A 23572-nucleotide genomic window follows, 5' to 3' on the forward strand; every position below is an offset into this window, starting at 1 on the left:
ACTCTTTTCCCTAAAGTGAGGGAGTTTAAAACTAGAGGGCATATTTTTAAGGTGAGAGGAGGAATATTTAAAAGGAGCACGAGGGGCAAACCTTTTTACACAGTGAGTGGTTTGTGTGTGAAATGAACTGCCAGAGGAAGTGATGGATACATTTACAGTTACAACATTTAAAAGACATTTGGACAGGTACATGAATAGGAAATGTTTGGAGGGTTATGGGCCAAAGTGGGACCAGTTTGTTTTGGGAACATGGTCGAAATGGACGAGTTGAATCGGAGGGTCTGTTCATTCTTTTCAAGCTTATCCATAAATTTTATTGCTCCCTTGGTTAAAAATTGAGGAAAATCAGTGCATCTGCCATCTTTTCGAAGAACCTCTAAGAGGCTATTTTTCTCATCTTTTTGTGCTCTTCTTCCTGGTTTATTAACATCTGCTAATTTCAATTTGTTATTTATCTATTTATGAGATTTTATGATGTATCCATAGAACAGTATTACTTATTTATATATTTAATAACAATTTGATTTCACAATTTGTCTTTGCTTTCCTTAATCTTTTAAGTTTGCTTCTAAAATTCCTCATATTGCTTTTGATCCTCCTGTCTTTTAGTTTCTAAGTACTTGCTTTTGACTCAATTTAGTTTTCCCATTAGTCCTTTATTAATCCTCAGTGCCCTATAATTAACTTGCTTGTGTTTGGCTTTTATTATGGAACATATTTCTATTGAACTCTATTGATTACATTTCTAAAAACTTACACCTAGTTTTCTGTTTTGGTTTTTCAAAACTTTCTTGCAATTTCATTTCTTTAGTCCTCATGATTTTTCTCTTTTTTAAACTCGTAACTTTGTTTTGTTTTCCCTCAATCCATCCTCAAACCCTAACATCACTATTTTTTAGAGTGCTTTACACTTTGTGATTATTTTTATTCATTCTCAGGGTGTGGTCACTGGCTAGGCCAACATTTATTACCCATCCCTAATTGTCCTGAGAACAGTTAAATGTCAACTGATTTGCTATGGATCTGAAGTCACGCATAGGAGAGACCAGGTAAGTTTTTTTCACTTCCTGATTTGTCTGTTCTGGTTCAGTGCAGGGTTCAAAGTGCATGGCTTCAGTGGGAAAATCTTCCCTGGAGAGCAGGCATTTTGTCTCTGTGAACTGAATAATGGTCATAGAAAACACAAGGCATGTCACCCCTTTGAATTTCGATTGGGTTAGTAGCAAGGACAGGAGACAAAATCCGAGAGGAACTGCTCCTCCAATCACAGATTCTGCCCCTCCTATGTTACTGCTTCAGCTCATCCAATCACATGTCTCCTTTCTTAGGTTCTATTTTGTTTCTGAATTTGTCTTTTTTTTTCTGGCTGGTTTAATGTTTCCTTAGATGTGGGTAGATACCTTATAATCTCAACAGTTGTTGGGTCAGCATGGGCTCCAGGCCAGCCCTAGTATCCTCAGTGTAAGTGAACCTCGTGCACTGTTCAGTAGGCTGTGGAATCAGTCAATGAGGAACTAGAGATTAGCTCTGGAGGAGCAGGTCTTGGTTTTGGCATGAACTGGTATCATCTACTGGGAGCACTGCCTGTCAGGAAGGAGCGGCTGGGAGTTCCAATCCTGCCTGACAGGCACCTGTTCCCCCTCTGGTGGAGAATGACTCCCAGACGTGCGCCATGGGCTCAGGGTGATCTATCTATAACTGTGTTCAAGTCTTTTCTTCAACTGATGCAGTTTTGTATCTTGGGAGAAGTGAAAATCCACAGTTGTATGGAGGGGTGGAGAAATATAGTGGAGCATTGCCCTGTGGTTCAGGTTCACTAAATTCTATTCGGCAATTTGGTACTTTGATCAACTCTGTCAAACAAAATGCAGTAAGTGAGAATTGAGTTGAAAGGAAGTTATTTCTCCAGCTCAGTGAGAAAACACTCTTCTATATTGTCAACGGATCTCAGCTGTCTTACAGTTGGAAATCTTGTGGGCGGCACGTTGGCACAGTGGTTAGCACTGCTGTCTCACAGCGCCAGAGACCCGGGTTCAATTCCCGCCTCAGGCGACTGACTGTGTGGAGTTTGCACGTTCCACCCGTGTCTACCCGCGTGGGTTTCCTCCGGGTGCTCCGGTTTCCTCCCACAGTCCAAAGATGTGCAGGTCAGGTGAATTGGACATGCTAAATTGCCCATAGGGTTAGGTAAGGGGTAAATGTATGGGTGGGTTGCGCTTCGGCGGGTCGGTGTGGGCTTGTTGGGCTGAAGGGCCTGTTTCCACACTGTAATCTAATCTAATTGCTTCTTTATGTTAAAGCGTTTTCTATTGATTTACACTCACGCTTTTTCTATATAGTTCTGTCATATCTGTGCCATTGGGTCAAAGACAGGGATTAGTATTTTTTCTCAAAACTGGCAACTCTACTTCGAATCAAATTTCAGAGAAAACATCAAGCAGTGAAGGAAAAACAAATACCTTGAATGCTTCCTGTGAAATTGAGAAAGGGAACCCTAAAATCTAAAATGACTCAAAAACTCAAACCATCTCCCTTGAGAAAGTCTCAGAAAGCGGTCTGGAGAGAAATTATATTTTGACACTGTTATAAGATCCATCTTCACATCTTGAATTTCTTGCATACTAAGGGGGGAATTAGCTTTATACACATGGAAAATCTCAATTTCCCTTTCCCCACTATTTGCAGGGATGTGATGGTCTAGTGGTATTATTGCTTGACTACTAATCCACAGACCCTGGTGACCTGCCATGGCAAATAGTGGAATTTAAACTTGATAAATATCTGGAATTTGAAGTCGAACGATAACCATGAAATGATTATCAGGAAAAGTCCATCTGGTTCACTAATGTTCTTTAGGGAAGGAAATTGCCATCCTTACCTGGTCTGGACTACATGCGACTCTAGACCCACAACAATGTGGTTGACACTTAGGGATGGGCAATAAATGCTACCCTGACCAGTGACGTCTATATCCTGTGAATGAATAGATTTAAAATAAAAGTTGATTTAGAGAAATCTGTGTCAGGAAGACCACTATCATCCTAGTGCCAAAGAAAATCAGGCAACATGCCTTAATGACTACTGCCAGATAGTTCTGACATCATCAATATGAAGTACTGCGAGAGGTTAGTAATGGCAGACATCGATTTCAACCTCTCAGATTGTGTTGACCCACTACAATTCGCCTACCGTCACAATAATCCGTCCTCCACAATAATCCTTAACACTGGTGCCCTGGAAGGCTGCATACTTAGCCCTTTACTCCTTATGCACTCAGGATTGTGCGGCTAAATTCAGCTCTGACTCCCTTTATAAATTTGCTGATGATGTCAGCATAGTGGGTCGAGATCTTAAACATGACAAGACAGAGTACAGAAAAGAGAGAGACATGTAGTGGCAAGGTCTAAAGACAACAATCTCTCCCTCAATGCCAGCAGAAATGAAGGAGCTGGTCATTAATTCAGGAAGTGGAGTGGAGCACACTGCATGTATCAATGGTAGCGAGGTACAGCTGGCTGAGAGCTTCAAGTTCCTAGGAGTAAATACCATCAACATTCTATCCTGGACCATCCATGTTGATGCTGTAGGCAAGAACACACACAAATGTCTCTACTTCCTCAGAAGGCTCAGGAAATTCAGCATGCCCACAATGACTCTTACTAATTGTTATAGGTGCACCATAGAAAACACCCAATCCGGATGCAAGACAGTTTTGTATGACAAACACTCTGCCCAAGACCGCAAAAAGATTACAGAGAGTTGTGAACGCAGCCCAATCCATCACGAAAACCAGCCTTCCTTCTGTTGACACTTCCCACTGCCTGAGGCAAGCAGCCAACATAATCAAAGATCTCTTCCATTCTCTTCCATTGGGCAGAAGATACAAAAATTTAAAAACACACATAGCTTCTTCCCCACCATTATCAGATTTATTAATAGACCTCTCATATATTAGAGTTGATCTTTCTCTGCACCTTCTCTGTAGCTGTGACGCTATATTCTACATTCTGTTTTATTACTCTCATGTACTTATGATTTATCAGATTAGCATACAATACAGTACTTTCCCCTGTATCTCGGTTCATGTGACAATAATCAAATCAAATCAAATCAAATCTCCTGCTAGCATTATGTGATGCCTGCTACTCACATCATATCTTTGCTGGATAATCTTTTGTCCAATTTCATCTACTATTTGGTGGTTTGTAAATAGTTCTCAGGAGGCAAGCTGAGATTGACCACTGTTACATCGAAGCAGTTTTACTCCCACCACTACTGTGGCTTCCAAAGTAAAATTGGATAATTGTTAGGAAAGTAAATAATTTGCAGAATGATGGAGAAAAGGTTAAGGAATGAGACTTGCTGAGTAGTTCTTAAGTGAGACAACTTTCACTTGATGAGTCAAATGGCCTCTTGTGCTGTAACCATTTCTGTGAATTTGTTTTAAATCTGGTGATTTTAAAAATCTGTCCTTTGACATCAACTCCTACGCTCCTTTGTTTTGTCCTTCCTTTTTGATTTCTCTTTTGTAGACAGTTAATGCCATGCACTTATTGTTCTCAATTTGCCTTTCTTTTTCCAATAATAACTTCTTTACAGATATTGGATGGGCTAGCTCTCACCAGAAGTGGGAAAGATGCAAATGTTTTTGTTCTGATCCTAATGAGTCGGCTAGCTGTCAACTAATGCTTTCCTTCAAATTAAATCCAGGATTTAAGAGCCAAGCTTGCAGCAAAGCCAATAAATGATGTGTTAAATTTGCCAAAGTGTGCCTGGAGAATTTTAATACTGATTAGGAACATTGTACAGCAATGAAAGGAAGATACTCCTAAATGGTTCAGACTGCATAAAAAATATAAATATATCTTCCTCATCACTCTGTATATAAACGACCCATGCTACTATTTTCCCAGATCTAGAACTCTGTACATATTCACAGCCGGGACTAATTCTGAACATTCTCAGCATGCCAAGAAGTTAAGTGTTGAAGCCTGAGTACACATGTTTTGAACTTTTTAAGACTGAAGCCAAAAAATGCATTTTTCTTTGCAGAAAAAAAAATCTTCTTTGATAGATTTAAGTCTGGTAAGCCTGCCAAAATCTGTTTTCCTTATTTTCAGATGCATTTAAAAGGACCTTTTTGAATGTATTCTATTTTTCTGCCCTCTGCAACCCCTGACCAAATCCTCTGCCCCACACATACAGACTTGAATTGCTAAATAAAGCTGAGATTGCTGGCATGTTTATGTTTTTGCAGGTATAACATATCACTTAATATTGCTCAGAGACCAAACCTGAGGGAGACAGGAAATTAAAGTCCGTTCGACCTGTGGAAACATGATAATTGATCTCAGTTGTGTAACAATCAAACTATAGTTCAGTGTCCTACATTGGCATTACTTTTTTTGGAATGGTGACGAAAAGTTGGCTAAATAGATGGCGCTTTGACCAAAATGATATGTGTCAATGGCTCTTTCATAATTATCAAGCAAACAGAAAAGCAATCATTGTAAGTGTGATATCATGAGATTTCAGCTATTGTAGAATGCCAAACTATAGCTTGAATGTTTTATGATTGAGAAGAAAGTGAATTTTGCAAGTTTGAATAGACTGAGCAGGGGCAGATCTGATGATGCCCCTTTAGGATGCTTTTGTAGCTGAGGACCTTATTTAACTCATGCTATGCAGCGAATCTCTCTTGTGGTATATTACTGGTGCAGTGGCTTCATTTCTCAAAACGCCCATTGACATTGACTTCCAGATTAATGACCTCCTCACTTACTTCTGAATAAAACAAAATCAAAGAGTCACAGGGTTGTTTACAGTGCTGAAAGAGATCGTTCTTGCCAATTATCAATCAAGTAATCCAGTCAATTCCACCTCTTTGATCCTTTTCAAGCCCGTCCAATTACCCTATGCGATCACAGTTTGTTTCTGATGCCCTCACCATCATGAACAGCAGGGTTCTAGGTCATTACCATTCATTGAGTAATAAAACCTTCTTTACATTGCCCCTGCATCATTCACCTAACGCCTTAAATTGCATCCCTTCATCCTTGTACAAAAAGCCATTAAGAAGAGTATTTCCTTGTCCAATTTTATCTAACCTGCCATATGGCTACAAATCTCTCTCCGATCTCCTTTGCTATGAGAAAAACAGCCCAGCTTCTCCAACCCAGTCTTACAGCAACAATCATTCATCCCTGGAACCATTCCAGTAAATTTCCTCTGCATCCATTCCTAAAGTGTGGTGACGAGAACTTGATTCAATATTCTACCTACAGCCTAACAGAACTTTATAAAGGTTCAGTATAACTTCCCTGCTTTTGTACTCAATGTCACTATTTTGTGAAGTCTAAGATCCCAAATACTTTTCTAATCACTTTCTCATAACATCCAGAAACATTCAAAGGTCATGCAATGAAACCCTCGGTCCCTCTTTTCCTGCACACTCTTTAAAACTGTGCTATTAACACTATATTGCTTTTCCCTATTCCTTTTACCAAAATGCATCACTTCACAGTTCTCTGTTTATTATTAAATTCCATCTGCCATTTGTCTGTCCATTGTGCTAACTTATCTAAGTCAAGCTGTCGGTGATTTGTATCATCTTGCTTGTCATTCCTCCAGATTCGGTATCACTGGCAAATTTTGAAATTCTACACTGTATTCTAAGGTCAAAGTAATTTATAAATAGCAAAAAGCAATGACCCATTGGGGAACACCACAATCTATCATCTTCTCATCTGAAAAATATTAATTTCCCAACACCCACTATTTCTGTCTTGAACTCAAAATTTGATCCAGTTGGACAAAGATCTTCCAAATCCATGAACCTCAATTTTGTTAATCAGTCCTTTATCATAAATATTTTCTTAAAATCCATATCCCCCTGAAAACAATTCAAGAAAGCCCAGACCCTAATGTTTGTAATTGTTTTAGGCAAATATAAGGTGGATATCCCAGGAATGATGCAGCTGATCAAACCAATTGGCTTCAAGTAATTCGGAATTTATTTACACACCACTGAATGAAGCACAAGCAGAAGAAAACAGAATTTAGAATAACAACTGTTTGAAAACTCAACTGACACTCTATCCCTGCAATTTAGCAAATTTCCAATTTCCTACAACATCGCCATAAACACATCCCTTGGCAAAAAATGTAAATTCAAACATGGGTTTTACAGGAGAGATGTTAGAGAGAGGGAGAGTCACCCAGAAATATCTGCTGAATCAGGGAAGTTTGTCCCAGGAACTTCCTTTTAACTGCAACTTCAAAAAGACTGCTTGCTAAAACCAAACCAAACCAGGGGAAAAACTCTGAACTGGGAGAACTGGCCACACCTCTTTCATTATCCAAATGTTTAAAACAAAAGCCGAAAACCCTTTTCCCTGATTGTTGCCTTAGGTAGTATCTGTTAGCCATTAGCAAAGACCCCAAACATCAGACAAACCGGAACCTCTGCCTTTTACAACCCTTCTTGAAAAAAACAAGAACAACATAACCATGTTAAAGGAATGGCATCGTCACACAGTATCTACCACATTCTCTTCATCAACCAGCATCAACAATTTTAATTTGTTTAGTCAATCTTATTCTGCCTTTTACAAATCATTGCTTAGTCCTCTTAAGTAACTGAAATTTCTCAAAGTGCTGATTGATGTTTCCCAGATGGGCTGTTTTCTCAAAACTTATCCCATAGGTCTTTTGCTTCACCTATCCTATGTGCCAAATATTAAACTATCAATAGGTCTTTTGCTTCACCTGGAGGACTGAAGACCTTGGAAAGGGTAGGTATTTCCATTCCAGGGGAGGGAAATGGAGCCTGTGAGCAGACAGAGTGTGTTCCAAAGGAACTGGGTCCAGTGTTCAATGAACTTTGTTCTGGCAAACTGCCAGCTCTTCATGATGAGCCTCTGTTTTTACCAGCTCTGCCAGACATACCAGGAGAGAAGATTGACGGCTTATGCTGTTCCTGAATGTGGAACCATGTTAGCACTTACTGAAACATCAGCAAGTATTAGAGCCCACTGTCAATTAACAATGAAAAGGAACAGTTGATAATGTCTTTAGAGGCCAATGATGCCTTATCTCTCTTACGTTTGTCCTTGCAGGAGAAATTGGTTCACATTTTGAAGGGTCCCATGCAGGAAGGGGAGTTCCTCTCTTACACATTGTAACAATTGACTGGGGAGTCATCGTGATCACTTAGGTCATTTCACTATGTAAAAGCTGGGGGAGACAAAGTGGGAATTCCTGATAGTTATAGAAGATGGGTGCGAGTGGTGTTATCCAGGATCAGTCATGGTCGAATTGAATAGCAAAGCTGTCTAGGTGGGCCTCATGGCCTACTCCTGCTCCTGTTTTTTGCCTTTTGTGTTCTAAAACATGCAGTTCTTTGGAGAATGCGGAATCGTCCATTGCTTTTCTCCAACTAAACTTTGTTGGGATCCTGGACAAATAAATCAAAAAAGGAAATGCTTCGATTTATTTAGTGTCTTCAGCACCTTAGCAATTCCCAAAACACTTTCATGGGATGTGATCATCACTGATGAGGGCAGTCCCAATCCCTAATTGCTCTTGATCTGAGTGGTTCGCTAGACAAGTAAGAGTCAACCATATTACTGAGGGTGTGGAACCACAGCTAGGCCAGGGGCTGCACAGCAAGGTCGCACAAACAGTAATGTGATACTGATCAGATCATTTGTTTCTGGCAATGCTAATTGTAGGATATATTTGGACTGGACACTAGGGAGATCTTTCCAAAATAGTGCCATTGGAATATTTATGCCACCTGATCAGGCACAGAAGACCTTGGTAGAACCTCTCAAAAATACAGCTGATTTGGTAGCCCAAATTCTCTGCTCAAGTCCCTGACGTTAAGAGCTAATGATGGCCATTCACACCTTTGCTTCCTGTGAAATGCCATCCTCCCATGATTGGGCACACTCCCACATAATTAAGGTCTGGAGTCGATCAGAACACAGCAGGTTATTGTAGGAGTGATATTGTCTGGGCTCAGTGATAGTGCAAAATCAAATTAACACATCAATTGAGGTCTGATGCAAATTTTAACAGAACAATTAGGAAAATTGGCAAACTCTAACATTCATAGCCTTTTCTGCATCTTAAGCTATAAGATATAGATTACACTTTATGAGGTGCTTTAATTAACATTTTGCCTTCCAGTTAAGCAGCAGACAACATGGTATATTATTAGCGTTCATTAGCAGAGGGATTGAATTCAAGAGTAGTGAGGTGATGTTGCAGCTGTACAGGACCTTGGTAAGGCCACATTTGGAGTACTGTGTGCAAGTTCTGGTCGCCTCACTTTAGGAAAGATGTGGAAGCTTTAGAGAGGGTGCAGAGGAGATTTACCAGGATATTGCCTGGAATGGAGAATAGGTCGTACGAGGATAGGTTGAGAGTGCTAGGCCTTTTCTCACTGGAACGGCGAAGGATGAGGGGTGACTTGATAGAGGTTTATAAGATGATCGGGGAATAGATAGAGTAGACAGTCAGATACTTTTTTCCCGGGTACAACAGAGTGTTACAAGGGGACATAAATTTAAGGTGAAGGGTGGAAGGTATGGGGGGATGTCAGGGGTCGGTTATTTACCCAGAGTGGCGGGGGCATGGAATGCGCTGCCTGTGGGAGTGGCAGAGTCAGAATCATTGGTGACCTTTAAGCAGCAATTGGATAGGTACGTGGATAGGTGCTTAAGCTAGGATAAATGTTCGGCACAACATCGTGGGCCGAAGGGCCTGTTCTGTGCTGTATTGTTCTATGTTCTATTATCTATAAGGCATGAAGAACACTGGAAACACGATATTTTGAAAATGCTGTTTGTGTTTCGGACATGGGATAGAGCTGCAGGATTATTGCTAGCAATGAGATTTAATCAATATCCCACTGATTCTTAGTCAAACGTTTTGGTTATTCAGTTGGCTTTCATTGAGGATTTTTCCTTCATATCTCATCAGTTAGACTGATTCCATCCATTGTACAGATCTTGAATTATTATTTGGTGCACAGAATGAAGACCATAGGACAGTGGAGCAGAAATTAGGCCATTCAGCCCATCAAAAACACTCTGCATTCAATCATGGCTGATAAGTTTCTCAACCCCATTCTCCAGCTTTCTCCCCATAACTCTTGATTCCCTTGATAGTCAAGAACCTATCTATCTTGGTCTTAAATATACTCAATGACCTGGCCTTCATAACCTTCTGTGGCAGTGAATTCCAAAGATTCACCACTCTCTGGCTGAAGACATTTCTCCTTATCTTCATTCTAAAAGGTCTTCCCTTTACTCTAAGGCCTTTGAGTCCTAGCCTCTCCTACCAATGGAGACATCTTCCCAACATCTACTCTGTCCAGGCCATTCTGTATTCTACATGTTTCAATTAGACCTCCCCTCATCCTTCTAAACTCCATTGAGTGTAAACCCAGAGTTGTCAAAAGTTCTTCATATTAAGGTTTTCATTCATGGGACCATTCTTATGAATCTCTTCTGAACACGTTTCAGGGCCAGTACATCCTTCCTGAGATATGGGGCCCAAAACTGCACATAATACTCCAAATGTGGTCTCACTAGAGCCTTATACAGCCTCAGAAGTACATCCCTGCTTTTATATTCAAGTTCTCTCAAAACAAATGCCATCATTGATTAGATAGATTAGATTAAATTACTTCCCGCCTCAGGCAACTCTCTGTGTGGAGTTTGCACATTCTCCCCGTGTCTGCGTGGCTTTCCTCCAGGTGCTCCGGTTTCCTCCCACAATCCAAAAATGTGCAGGTTAGGTGAATTGGCCATGCTAAATTGCCCGTAGTGTTAGGTGAAGGGGTAAATGTAGGGGAATGGGTCTGGGTGGGTGGTGGGTCGATGTGGACTTGTTAGGCCGAAGGGCCTGTTTCCACACTGTAAGTAATCTAATCTAATCTAATCTAATCTATAAAGTGAAAATTTGTGGTTTCAATACTGAGCCTTGTGGAACACCACTTGTCACTGGCTGCCACCCTGAGAAGGACCTTTTTATCCCCACTCTCTGCTTTCTGCCAGACAGCTAAGCTTCTATCCATGCTAGCACCTTGCCTGTAACATGATGGGCTCTTATCTCAGTAGCCTCCTGTGCAGCACCTTGTCAAAGGCCTTCTTGAAGTTCAGGTAGATAACATCCATTGGCTCTCCTTGGTTTAACCTGCTCATTACTTCCTCAAAGAAGTCTAGCAGATTTGTCAGGCATGACCTTGATGAAACCATGCTAACTTTACCCTATTTTACCAAACATGTCCAAGTATTCAGAAATCTCATCCTTCACAATGGATTCCAGAATCTTACCCATGATCAAGGCTAGGCTAATCGGTCTGTAATTTTCCATATTTTGCCTTACTTCCTCTTTAAACAGGGGTGTCACATTCACAATTTTCTATTCCTCAGGGCCCCTACCTGATTCAAGTGATTCTTGAAAGTAAGAAATGAATTCCTGAAAGAAATGAATTCAAAATAAAGAGGATCTCTTCATGCACAATGCAAGAGGATTCTAATTGTAAGTTGTACTAACTCTTGCATTCTCTTTTAAAGAAAATGATGTTGATGATTTACATAACATTGAGCAAATCGCTGCATAAAAATGAGTGAGAGTAGACCATCAGGCAGAGCTAAAATTCATTGCAACTATTTGGTCATGTTTCCTCGTGCATCAGTCTTTATAAAACATTTCTAATGGTGTGTTCTGAAGAGGTGGATGGGATGCATAAACAGAAGAAAATATAAATCTCTGGCCAATTCATCTCTGCAAAATTCCACCCTAAGATTTCCAAAGAATTAAAGAAGGAAATTTTAGAAAACCATTGTCTCTGCTTTTCTCATTTTCTGTAATTCATTGATGAAAAGTGTGTGCCACTGGATGGGTCAGTATTTATTGCTCATCCTTAGGTATCATTGCAAAGGTGGTGATGAGTTGGCATCTTGGACAGCTGCAATCATTTAACAGAATAGAATCCCTACAGTGTGGAAGCAGGCCACTCAGCCCATCATGTCCACTGAGACCCTATGAAAAGCATCCCACCCAAACCTGCCCCCTAACCTATCCCTGTAACCCTGTATTTCCCTTGCCCAATCTACCTGACCTGCACATCCCTGAACACTATGGGCAATTTACCATGAACAATCCACATAACCTGCACATCTTTGGACTATAGGAAGAATTGGGAGCACCTGGAGGAAACCCATGCAAACACGAGGAGAACATATAAACTCCACACAAACAGTCACCCAAGGTTGGAATCGAACCCAGGTCCCTCGTGCTGTGAGATAGCAGTGCTAACCACCAAGCCACCCCATTTAATAAACAAGGATGGTGGTAGTGCTCGTGAGCAGTGTTGGGGGGGGTGTTGGTTTGTAGGGGAGTTCCAAGCTTTTGACTCAGTGACAGTGGAGAAACAGCAATACATTGCCAAGTCAGGATTGTGAGCGCCTTTGAGGGGAACTTGAAGGTGGCTATGTTCCCATGGATCTGCTGTCTTGATCCCTTTAGATGGAAGTGGTTGTGCATTTGGAAGATGCTGACTAATGATCTTTGGTGAATTTCTGAAGATAGTACTCACTGCTGCTACTGATCTTCGATAGTGGAGGGAGTGGATGCTTATAGATGTAATATCAATCAAGTGGGCTGCTCTGTCCTGGATGGTGTTAGTCTCCTTGAGTGTTGCCGGAACTGCATTCAGCCAGAAAAGTGAGGAGTATTCCATCGTGTTCCTGACTTGCGCCTTGTAGATGTGGACAGACTTTGGGGTGTCAGGAAGTGAGTTACACACTACAGTATTCCTGGTCTCTGACCTGCTCTTGTAACCTTTGTGTTTATGTGGTGAGTCCAATTGAGTTTCTGATCAGATCAGATCAGATTCCCTACAGTGTGGAAACAGGCCCTTCGACCCAACCAGTGTACACCGATCTTCTGAAGAGTAACCCACCCAGACCCATTTCCCTCTACCTAATCACCTAACTCTATATGCAATTTTGCATGTCCAAGTCACCTTACCTGCACATCCTTTGACTGTGGGAGGAAACCGGAGAACCCAAAGGAAACCCCGGAAAGACACGGGGAGATTGTGCAAATTCCACACAGACAGTCACCCGAGGCTGGAATTGAACATGGGCCCCTGGCGCTGTGAGACAGCAGTGCTAACCACTGAGCCACCATACTGCCCACAATGGGCAATGGTAACTCTAAGGATGCATATAGTGGGGGAATTCACCAATGGTAACACCATTGAATGTCAAGGGATAGTGGTTAGATTGTCTCTTATTGAAAATAATCATTAGTTGGGATTTATGTGGCATGAATGTTACTTGCCACCCATCAGCCCAAGCCTGGATATTGTCCAGTATTGTTGCATTTTAATATGGACTGCCTCAGTAACTGAGGAGTTGTGAATGGTGCTGAACATTGTGCAATCATTGGAAAATGTCCTGACTTCTGACCTTATGATGGAGAGAAGGTCATTGATGAAGCAACTGAAGATGTTTAAGCCTAGGACACTCACCTGAGGAACTCCTGCAGAGACATCTTGGGGCTAAGATGATGATCTCCAACAACCAGACCATCTCCTTATATGCCAGGTATGATGCTAGCTAGCAGAGAGTTTGACCCTTGATACCCGTTGATTCCAGTTTTGTGAGGCCTCCTTGATGCTACAGTGCATCAAATGCAGCCTTGATGTCGTGGGTTGTCACCTCTTTTGTCCATGTTTGAACCAAGGCTGTAACGAGGTCAGGAGCTGAGATGCTCCAAACTGGATGTCACTGAGCCAGTTATTTGCTGAGCAGGTGCTGCTTGACAGCACTTTGATGACACTTTACTGATGATTGAAAGTTGGCCCATAGGGCGGTAATTGGTTGCATTGAAGTTGACCTGATGTTTATGTGCAGGATGTACCTGGGTAATATTCCACATTGTTGTAACTGCACTGGAGGAGTTTAGCGAGGGGAGCAGCTACTTCTGGAGCTGAGTCATCAACACTATTGCCGGAATATTGTCACGGTCCATAGCCTTTGAATTTTCCAGTGCTTCCATGATTTTGTAATATTGCATGGAGTGAATCAAATTGGCTGAAGAGTCGTATCTGTAATGTGGGGGAGCACTGTTGGAGGCCAAGATGGATCATCACAGACTTTCTCCCTGATTTCTAGACCCACGTAATCCATTCTGACAAAAATATTCATTTAGTTCAGGTGAGTGTAATGGATGTTGGGGACTTGGGGTGGATGTGTAATGGATATTGTGGATTTGGGGTGGGTGTTTAATGGGGTTGTAATGGATATTGTGGATTTGTGGTGGGTGTGTAATGGATATTGTGGATTTCGGGTAGGTGTTTAATGGAATTTGTGGATTTGGGGTGGTGTGTAATAAGTGTGTTGTGGATATTGTGGATTTGGGGTGGGTGAGTAGTAAGTGTGTTATGGATATTGTGGATTTGGGGTGGGTGTGTAATGGGGGTGTAATGGATATTGTGGATTTGGGGTGGTGTGTAATGGGTACATAATGGATATTGTAGATTTGGGGTGGGTGTGTAATGAAATGTGTGGATTTGGGGTGGTGTGTAATGGATATTGTCGATTTGGGGTTGGTGTGTAATGGATGTGTAATGGATATTGTGGATTTGGGGTAGTGTGTAATGAATATTATGGATATTGTGGATTTGGGCTGGGTGTATAATGGATATTGTGGATTTGAGCTGGGTGTGTAATGGATATTGTGGATTTGGGCTGGGTGTGTATGGGGGGTGAGTAGTTACCCAGACCAGTACAGATTTAGATGTAGTCGTTAACATGCTCTTACTGCTCATATGACTTCCTGCTGAATCTTATTCTGATTGTTTTGCCTCCCCATCAAAGTGAGATTTTCCATGCGACAGTAATGTCGATCATTGTCCAAATATGTAGTTGTGAAGCAAGTAAGAAGGAATGAAACAATCTAAATATCTCAAGCACTTATCATAGTTTTACCCACATCATCATTGTCAAAGTAAAGAAATCAGAATTTTTTTTCCTGCTTATGTTTCATAAGGAGTTTTCTTTTGTTTTTTTTTCATGTGATCTGCTGGCCTCAGTTGTCAGATTAGCTCCCCATAATTGAAACCTTGAAGACAGCAATAAAAATGAATTGCTGCAGCTCAGTCTGGTGTATGTGGTTTTCTGGTGATGCAGTCCCTCTGCAATCTGGATGGAAATGGGATGGCATTGAGCCTCACTCCCCTTACAAATAAAACAAGCACAGTGAGTCTCGAAATAACCCTTAGGAGCAGGATGAGTACAATTGGATCTTGTTTTTTTTTCACTGGGACTTCACAAAACAAAATCCCTATGAAAACTATTTGTCTTAGCTCAGATATTTCAGTGATTATGATAGCTTTAAAAGCTGGGGCCATCCTCTATGGAGAAGAATAAATGAATGATTTTACTGTCACATGTATTTTACAGTAATACAATAAAATACAGTGACAGGCTTCCGTTTGCTGCCACGATTCATTTTGAGTAATTTAAGAATATGAAAAAAAAAGAAAGATACAGTTTAAGGAGAGTCCATCAGTCCTGGGCCAGTTCATCACGTCAATGATATCTGTGCTGCCATCTCCCTGCCACCATCTCACAGCCACCTGCGACAGACTCATCAATGGAGCTGTGTCTCTAGCTGCTGAACCACCTCGTCGATGTTGCTGTGATACCCTTCCACCTCTGCTTTGCCTCTGCCAGTGCAAGACTCAACCAAAAAGGAAGTCGGCGATCCTCAGGCGCCATCTTTCACTGCTGGGGTTACCTCACCGATGTCGCCTCCGATGCTAGATCCTGTGCTCTCTCCAGACAAGTAAGTAAGGGCTCACTCAAGATACATGCTGGGCCAGACTGAGGTCTGCGTACTGGGCCTACTTGAGGGTCGCACCCTGGGCCCAATCGCGGTGGGCTCTCGTTGCCACTGATGCTATCCAACCTCGGGGCAACAAGTTAGTAAAGGTGTGGAAAAAAAACCTAACAAGAAAAGAGACAAGAAAAACGAAAGAAAAGCGATTGGAGTGGGTAAAATCTGACGCAGAAGCCCTACTCCGATGCCATCTTGTTCATTAAAAGAACAAAATAGAAGGCTGAGACGAGATTAGATCAAAGTATTAAAATCATGAGTGGTCTGAGCCGAGCAAATAATAAGAAAAGGATCTCACTTGTGGAAGGATTGAGAATGACAGATTTTGAGTAATTCCTAAAAGATGCAAAAGTTTAATAAAGGCTTTGAACTAATTTTACAATGGTGTGAGAACCAGGAGAGAATACTTGAGAAGAGTGTCACAGTTCACAAAATATTTGGAGATGCAGATATCATGAGTGTAGAGAGTAAAAAATCAATAGGTGGTGTCGGAGTCAGGAAGAAAGTAATGAAATCTGAATCAGGCTTACTGTGTAAATATTGTGAATGCATGGAGTATAGTTAATAAGATAGGAGAGTTACAGTAACAGGTTGTCATGTGGAAATATGATGTGTGGTGATAACAAAGACCTGTCTCAAGGAAGGACAGGACTGGGTACTAAATATTCCTGGGTATGTGGTAATCAGAAAACATAGAATGAAAGAGGAAAAGGGGACAGTACTGGTGGTTAAGGAGAGCTTTGCAGTGCTGGAGAAAGAAAATGTCTCAGAGGATTCAAGACAGAATCAATTTGTCTAGAGGTTGTGGAATTACACTGCTCCGTGTAGATCACCAACTAGTAAGATGGATGGAGAAGAACAAATCTGCAGGGAAATTAAATATGGATGTCAATATTATGCAGTAGTTACAATAGGAGACTTAATTAGCACTTTTTGAGAAGATTTGTAGCTCAGGTTGAGGTTCTGAATGTAGGGTTAATTGCTGAGCTGGAAGGTTTGTTCAGACTTTTCGTCATTATACAAGGTAACATCATCAGTGAGCCTCCAGATGAAGCACTGGTGGTATGGTCCACTTTCTACTTATGTGTTTAGGTTTCCTTGGGTTGGTGATGTCATTTCCTGTGGTGACATTGTTTCCTGTGTTTACATACATACAGATGAGGAAGGACACCACTTCGACTGGGACAACACATTCATCCTAGGACAAGCCAAATAGGGACATGCATGAGAATTCCTAGAAGCATGACATTCCAACCAGAAGTCAATCAACAAACACATTGGCTTGGACCCCATTTACTACCCTCTGAGAAAAAGAAGAGGAAATGATATCACCAAACTAAGGAAACCTAAACACAAGAAAGTGGGCAATACCACTAGTGCTTCATCTAGAGGCTCAAAGATGAGGTTGCCTAGTATGGTGACGAAATGTCTGAAAATGAACCTTTCAGCTCAGCGAGCAAACCTCCATCCAGAGACTTAATTACCCAGATATAGGTTAGATACTGGTAGCATCCGGAATAATGAGGGACAAACATTCCGAGATTATACTTGGGAGAATCACTACAGCAGTACCTGTGTTCAACACTGAAGGTTGCATTGTTGGAACTGTTTCTTGGCAATGGGGTGGACAAAATAGGTCAAGGGTCACTGGGGAGCATTTAGGAGTCAGTGATCATTGTTTCATCTCGTTTAGGATCGTAATAGAGACTGACTATAGTCGATCTAGAGTAAGAAATATAATTGACAGAGAACTACCTTAAATGGAACAAGAATACAGCTGGGTTGAATTGACTGGAACAACAGGTAGGCTGGAAAACCTATAACTGAACAAGTAGGCTACCTTCAAAGAGGAGATGATTTGAGTATAGTAAGGGTATATTCCCTCAAAAGGGAAAGGTAGGACAAAGAAATCCAGAGCTCCCTGGATGGAAATGGAGATAAAAATTAAGATGTAAAAGAAAAAAATATGCTAATGACATGTGTCAAATAGAAAATGCAATTGAAAATAAAGGATACTAAAGGTTCAGAGGAGAGAGGAGAAAAGCATAAAGTGAAACAAAGAGGTTTAATAAGAAAAGGCATTCAAACAAAAGCAGAACTCCAAAGTGTTGTATAAGCCCATGAGCAGTGAAAGAGTGGTGAAAGGAGGGGTATGTACCCATTAAATGCCAATAGGGCAAAGTCCTGACTAAACAGATTCAACTTGTCCAAATTAGATGTAGTGTATTGACTTCAATAATCATGAATGAGCACATTCTCCATGGCATTATCTCGACCAGTCAGTGTCCACGTGCCAGGCAACCAACACTCCTCTCCCATGCCGTATAAATATAGGTTCAATTGTTGCACTTTTATTCTTGTGAAATGTGAAAAAGTGTGGACAGCAGATGCTGGAGACCAGGGTCGAACAGTGTGGTGCTGGAAAAGCGCAGCAGGTCAGGCAGCATCCGAGGAGCAGGAGAGTTCACGTTCTTGAGCATGAGCTCTTCTTCCTAATTAAGAGCTTGTGCTTGAAACGTCGACTGTCCTGATCCTCAGATGCTGCCTGACCTGCTGTGCTTTTCCAGCAACACACTTTTCGAAAGTGTCTTGGTAAGTACAAGATTAAATCTTTGAGGAAATGCATCTTTTTAAGCTATGAATGATGTAATTGAGCTTCTCTTGAGCTTGATAGTGTTTCATAACTTGAATAAAGTTAACTTGAAACCATTCCAGTGAAGCATGCTAAAGGTCACACAATTCTTCACAAATTGCTCACCTCAAAATGATCCCTTTCCCATGGTTCTACCAGAATCCTAACTTGCAGCTTTAGAGGGGAATGAAAACCAATTACCCATCCTCCCTCCCATGTTAATAGCATCTCTTAGAAAGTCCCCTCTCTCAGATTTGAATGTACGACAAAACTGAATAGGCTGCTGACAATCGCTGCCTGGATTTACACATGATGGGCGGTAGGTTGGATATTGAGCTGACAGGAACTGCAGCATAACCATCAAATCTCAGAGAAAGTTGGATCAGGCAAAACAACTTTTTTTGTGTTTGTGAAGCATTATAAACAATCGTTCATCTCACTGTGTAGAAACTCTTCCTAAGTAGTTTCTGAACTAAGTTGAATTTTCCCAAACTTTTATCTGGGCTGAACTACTGGCACAAATGTGATGAAACAACGAAGCAACGAGTCACAGCATTCTGAATTATCTGAGAGATATTGAGTATAGAAGTCGGGAGGTCATGTTGCAGCTGTACAGGACATTGGTTAGACCACTTTTCGAATTTGTGTCCAGTTCTGGTCTCCCTACTAATAAGAAAGGGGTTGCCAAACTTGAAAGGGTTTAGATAAGATTGACAAGAATATTGCTGGCATTGGAGGGTTTGAATTCTCGGGAGAGGTTGAATAGACTGGGACTATGTTCCCAGAGGCTGAAGGGTGACCTTATGAACCTTTATAAAATCATGAGAGGTATGGATAGGGTGAATAGCTAAAGTCTTTTGCCCAGGGTAGAGGAGTTGAAAATTAGAGGGCATAGATTTAAGGTGAGAGGGAAAAGATTTAACAGGGACCTAAGAGTTAACTTTTTCATGCAGAGGGTGGTACGTGTATGGAATGAGCTGCCAGAAGAAGTGGTGGAGGCTGATACAATAACAACATTTAAAAGGCATCTGGATGTGCACATGAATAGGAAGGGTTTAGAGGGATATTGACCAAATGCTGGTAAATGGGACAAGATTAATTAAGGATACCTGGTCGGCATGGACAGGTTGGACTGAAGGGCCTCGTTAAACACTGTACATCTCTATGACTCTAAATCACATCAGACAAAACTTAACTGGCACCTTTGGGAAAAGAAACTAAATAAAAAAACAAAAAAAAACATGGATGACATGGTGGATCAGTGGTTAGCACTACTGCCTCACAGCACCAGGGTCCCAGGTTTGATTCCAGCCTTGGGCAACTGTCTGTGTGGAGTTTGCACATTCTCCCCATGTCTGTGTGGGTTTCCTCCCACAGTCCAAAGATATGCAGGTCAGGTGAATTGGCCATGCTATAATGTCAGTGGTGAATATAGGATAAGAGAATGAGTCTGGGTGGGTTATTCTTTGGAGGTGTGGGATATAAGTGAATTGATGTTATTTCTGCAAATTATAAGTTCTGATACAGAGTAAATGAATTCACATTAGTCTGTGATTGTTTTCTCAGCTAGGAGCTGAGTTAGCAAAAATGGGAACTATATAGAGGAAGGACGTTAGCATGAGACGTGATTACAGAACAATGGTAGAAATACAGGCACTAGATAAAATGCTGTGAAAAAAGGCCTTTATAAACAGTAAGTTTCCCACTTGTACAGAGACACAGGAACAAACCCCAATTAAAAGGGCTTAGTGATAAGATGCTGTGAGGGGCAGCGCAGATGGAGGGAGTAGATAATGGTAAGCAAAGGATGGGATGACGTCAAACAACCTTATGGGAGCCAGAGATAGACATTTGTCACTGACAAGGCCGGATAAACAGAAGTTGTGGGATCAGTCTTAAGGAAATGAGTGACGTAAGCGGAGGATGGGGGCAAACAATGAAATAAGAAAAAATATGGGGATTCAAACTGTATAAATTTCGAGAGTTTGTTGGATTTGATGTGCATTTGTCATTGTCTTACCTGGCATTAGACATTGCACCCACTTGCAAGTGTACAAATAAAGCGGCACTACTAGTTCAGATTTTTGGTCTTTGACTGAAATTATTGAAGTGAGTGAGCTTTTGTTTCTCACAGAGGGTCAGTGTGGACTTGTTGGGCGGAAGGGCCTATTTCCATACTGTAGGGAATCTAATCTAAAAAATCTCTGGAGAAGGTGGAACTTGAAATGTGACTTTCTGGCTCAAAGGCAAGAAAGCTACACTGCATGACAAGAGGCTCTGAATGAAACATAGAAGCTTACTGTCAGCGTGTGAAACTGACAGTCAGCATTTCAATTACATTTTAAATTTGTTATCATATATTAAGTGACATCACCTTTCTCTGCAATGAGACAAGATAGCCTATCAGATCAATTGGAAGGTTGAATTGCAGTTGGTCACTGAGATAAGTTGTAAGTGGAATTTGCAAGAAGTGAGATTATACATTATTTACTCACTATTGCTGGTTGGAATTTAAACCTAAAACACTCAAGTTTTACAAAGCGATAACAGTTTCTGAATCATAGTTGTGGTTATGCTTTTTTTATTTGTCCCCAGTTAAATTACCTATGACCAAAAAAACCCTGCTAAAATGCAGAAATGCAAATGTAATCTGCTGGATAAACTCAGTAGGTCTGCCAGCATCTGTGGAGAGAGAAACAGGGTTAAAATTTCAGGTCAATGATCCTTTGCCAGAATCAGATAAAAATGGTTATCAACCTGAAACATTAATTCAACTTCTCCTCTACAGATGTGGTCACATCTGCTGAGTGCTTCCATAATTTTCTGTTTATATTTCAGATTTCCAGCCTCCGCAATACTTTGCTCCTAAAATGTAGTTAAAAAATAAAACTTTACCCCTGGGAACTTACTGCAGCCAAAACTAATTGCTGTCTTGCACAAAACTTTTTATTTCAAGACGTTCCAGCTGTTTTTAGAGATAAGGAGAAGGCCACTTGTTGTGAATGCACTAATTGCTTTTATTTAAATATTTGGACTGCACTTTTGCCGAGGAATGGAAATGAAATAACAAACGAGTCTGGAATTGCAATCAGAATTGTTAATTTTAAAGACGCTCTGCAGTTTGATGAGGAACTCTTTCTGACAGTGAGGTGCATGTTCTGTAACTTTGGAAACTGTTTGTAAGTATGAACTTATAATCAAGTTGCTTCAGTATTGTGCACTAACCCAGTCAAGAAAGCACACATTATCCATATTACAGCCCTGGGAGAATACAAAGAATGTCACAACCACTCATTAAGAATAATGTACAATAGATTGCAAACTCTAGATGGAGGCAGTTAGTCAGGTCCACTCCAGGCTGATCTGTGAATCCCTCTATGTGGCTGTACAGATCACTTTTTCATTTTTTTTAAAGCCTGTTTTAATAATTGAGTTTTGAATCAATTTTATTCACAGTGGAAGTGAATAAACTTTTTGACATGTTCATGGATCTTAACAGCCTTTTGCTTTTGACGATAATAGTAGATCAGTACTTTAGTTGCACTGATTTGTTTCTTGGTCTGCTATTTTAATAGGGACATGGGCCCATTTATCTTAAAGTCATAAACTTGTAGTTGAGACAATGCAATAGCAATTCGTTTTTATATTTGAAATATAACTCTTGGCTTGAATGGGAGATTTGAAGATCCAAAATCCCAGAAAGCAAACCAGGTTCAGTAGAAAAAGGAATTCTGAAGAAAGGTCACTGGACACCAAACGTTAACTTTGCTTTCTGTCCACAACTGCTGCCAGACCTGCTGAATTTTTTCAGCAGTTTCTGAGTTTGTTCCTGATTTCCAGCATTCACAGTTCTTTTTACAGTAGATAATGGGCTTGTCTTGAAGATTAATTTTGTCCCTTTAACAATCAGTGAGTGCTAAATACACCACTGTGTAAACAGCAATTAATTTACTTCTAGGCTGGCCCATGGATTTAATGTTAATGCAGCTTGCCCTCATGACAGGCTGGTGCCCAGAATTTCAATAATTCCTAGAAAGAGATACACAGGGGCAGGTGGTATAGACTCTGTATGCTCCTTTTCACGTGGTTAACAGAACCTTTGGAATTAGTGCTGGGACATCATTGAACAATTTGCTGATTTGACTGCAAGAGTTCAATGGAGACTAATAAACTGGGCAAAAGAATACTTTCTCCCTAAACTTACTTCTGTCCATCTATGTTAAGACTTACCTTAAACCAGCCTCTTCAGCCAAGTTTGAATCAATCTGCCCTAATATCTGTTCATCTGCATTATTACCAATTTATGTTTGATTCTACAGCTGTAAAGTGCCTTGGATCATTTTATTCCAGTTCTTGGTCTTCTTACTAATTGTCTCTGGACCACTGGAAAAAGGACTGGGTCCAGTTGATTTCCTAAAGTGAAAATGCACTTGTCAAGCAAGCTTCTATATTGACATGAGGGAGCTTCCTAATTAACCATTCAGCAATCAAGGATTTCAGGCAAGATGTAACAATTTCTAGCCTCTTCCTGACAAGTGTCAGCCTAAAGTATCAACCTGCTCTTTTTCGAACGAATTATGGAGATGACAACTCTGTGTTTCTTTCCTTCTCCATTTACCATTCCTTACTTTTGAAATTCCAAGTGGAAGAATTTCTCTGGGTGCCCTGTTCCAACATGGAAATTGGATTGGTGCCTCAGTATTTCTTAAACACCTGGGCTCTTTTAAACCTGAGTAACCTTTGCCTGCAAATTCTTGTTTTACGTCTAGTATAAATATTGGAAGAAGGAGTGACAGAAGGTGTAACAAATCCTTCACTCAGCTTTCAGAAATAATAAGTTTGGTCAAGTTTCATTCCCAATCATTTTGGACTCATCTCCGGTAGGAATTGACAACACATTTGAGGTTAGTAAGGAACAATAAAAAGGGAAGATCCTCAGCATGTGATTCCATTGCAACTTGTTCTCTGAACTCAGTAACGCATTAAAATGCACCACTGGTTGCTGAATCATGCAGT

At 40.8% G+C, this 23572-nt stretch overlaps 1 long non-coding RNA gene across 1 annotated transcript in view; it reads left to right on the plus strand.

Annotated features, from left to right (window-relative positions):
- The window catches only part of LOC122554549 (uncharacterized), a 228594-nt gene that overhangs the window by 4815 nt on the left and 200207 nt on the right, over nt 1–23572 (plus strand). Inside the window, exon 2 of the long non-coding RNA XR_015758492.1 lies at nt 939–1049. This is a non-coding gene — a long non-coding RNA (uncharacterized LOC122554549). The remainder of the gene's footprint in view (nt 1–938; nt 1050–23572) is intronic.

This window comes from Chiloscyllium plagiosum, unplaced genomic scaffold, assembly GCF_037043375.1.
Source record: "Chiloscyllium plagiosum isolate Xiang-an unplaced genomic scaffold, Cpla_swu_hap1 HiC_scaffold_1, whole genome shotgun sequence".
NCBI classification, from domain to species: Eukaryota; Metazoa; Chordata; class Chondrichthyes; order Orectolobiformes; family Hemiscylliidae; genus Chiloscyllium; species Chiloscyllium plagiosum.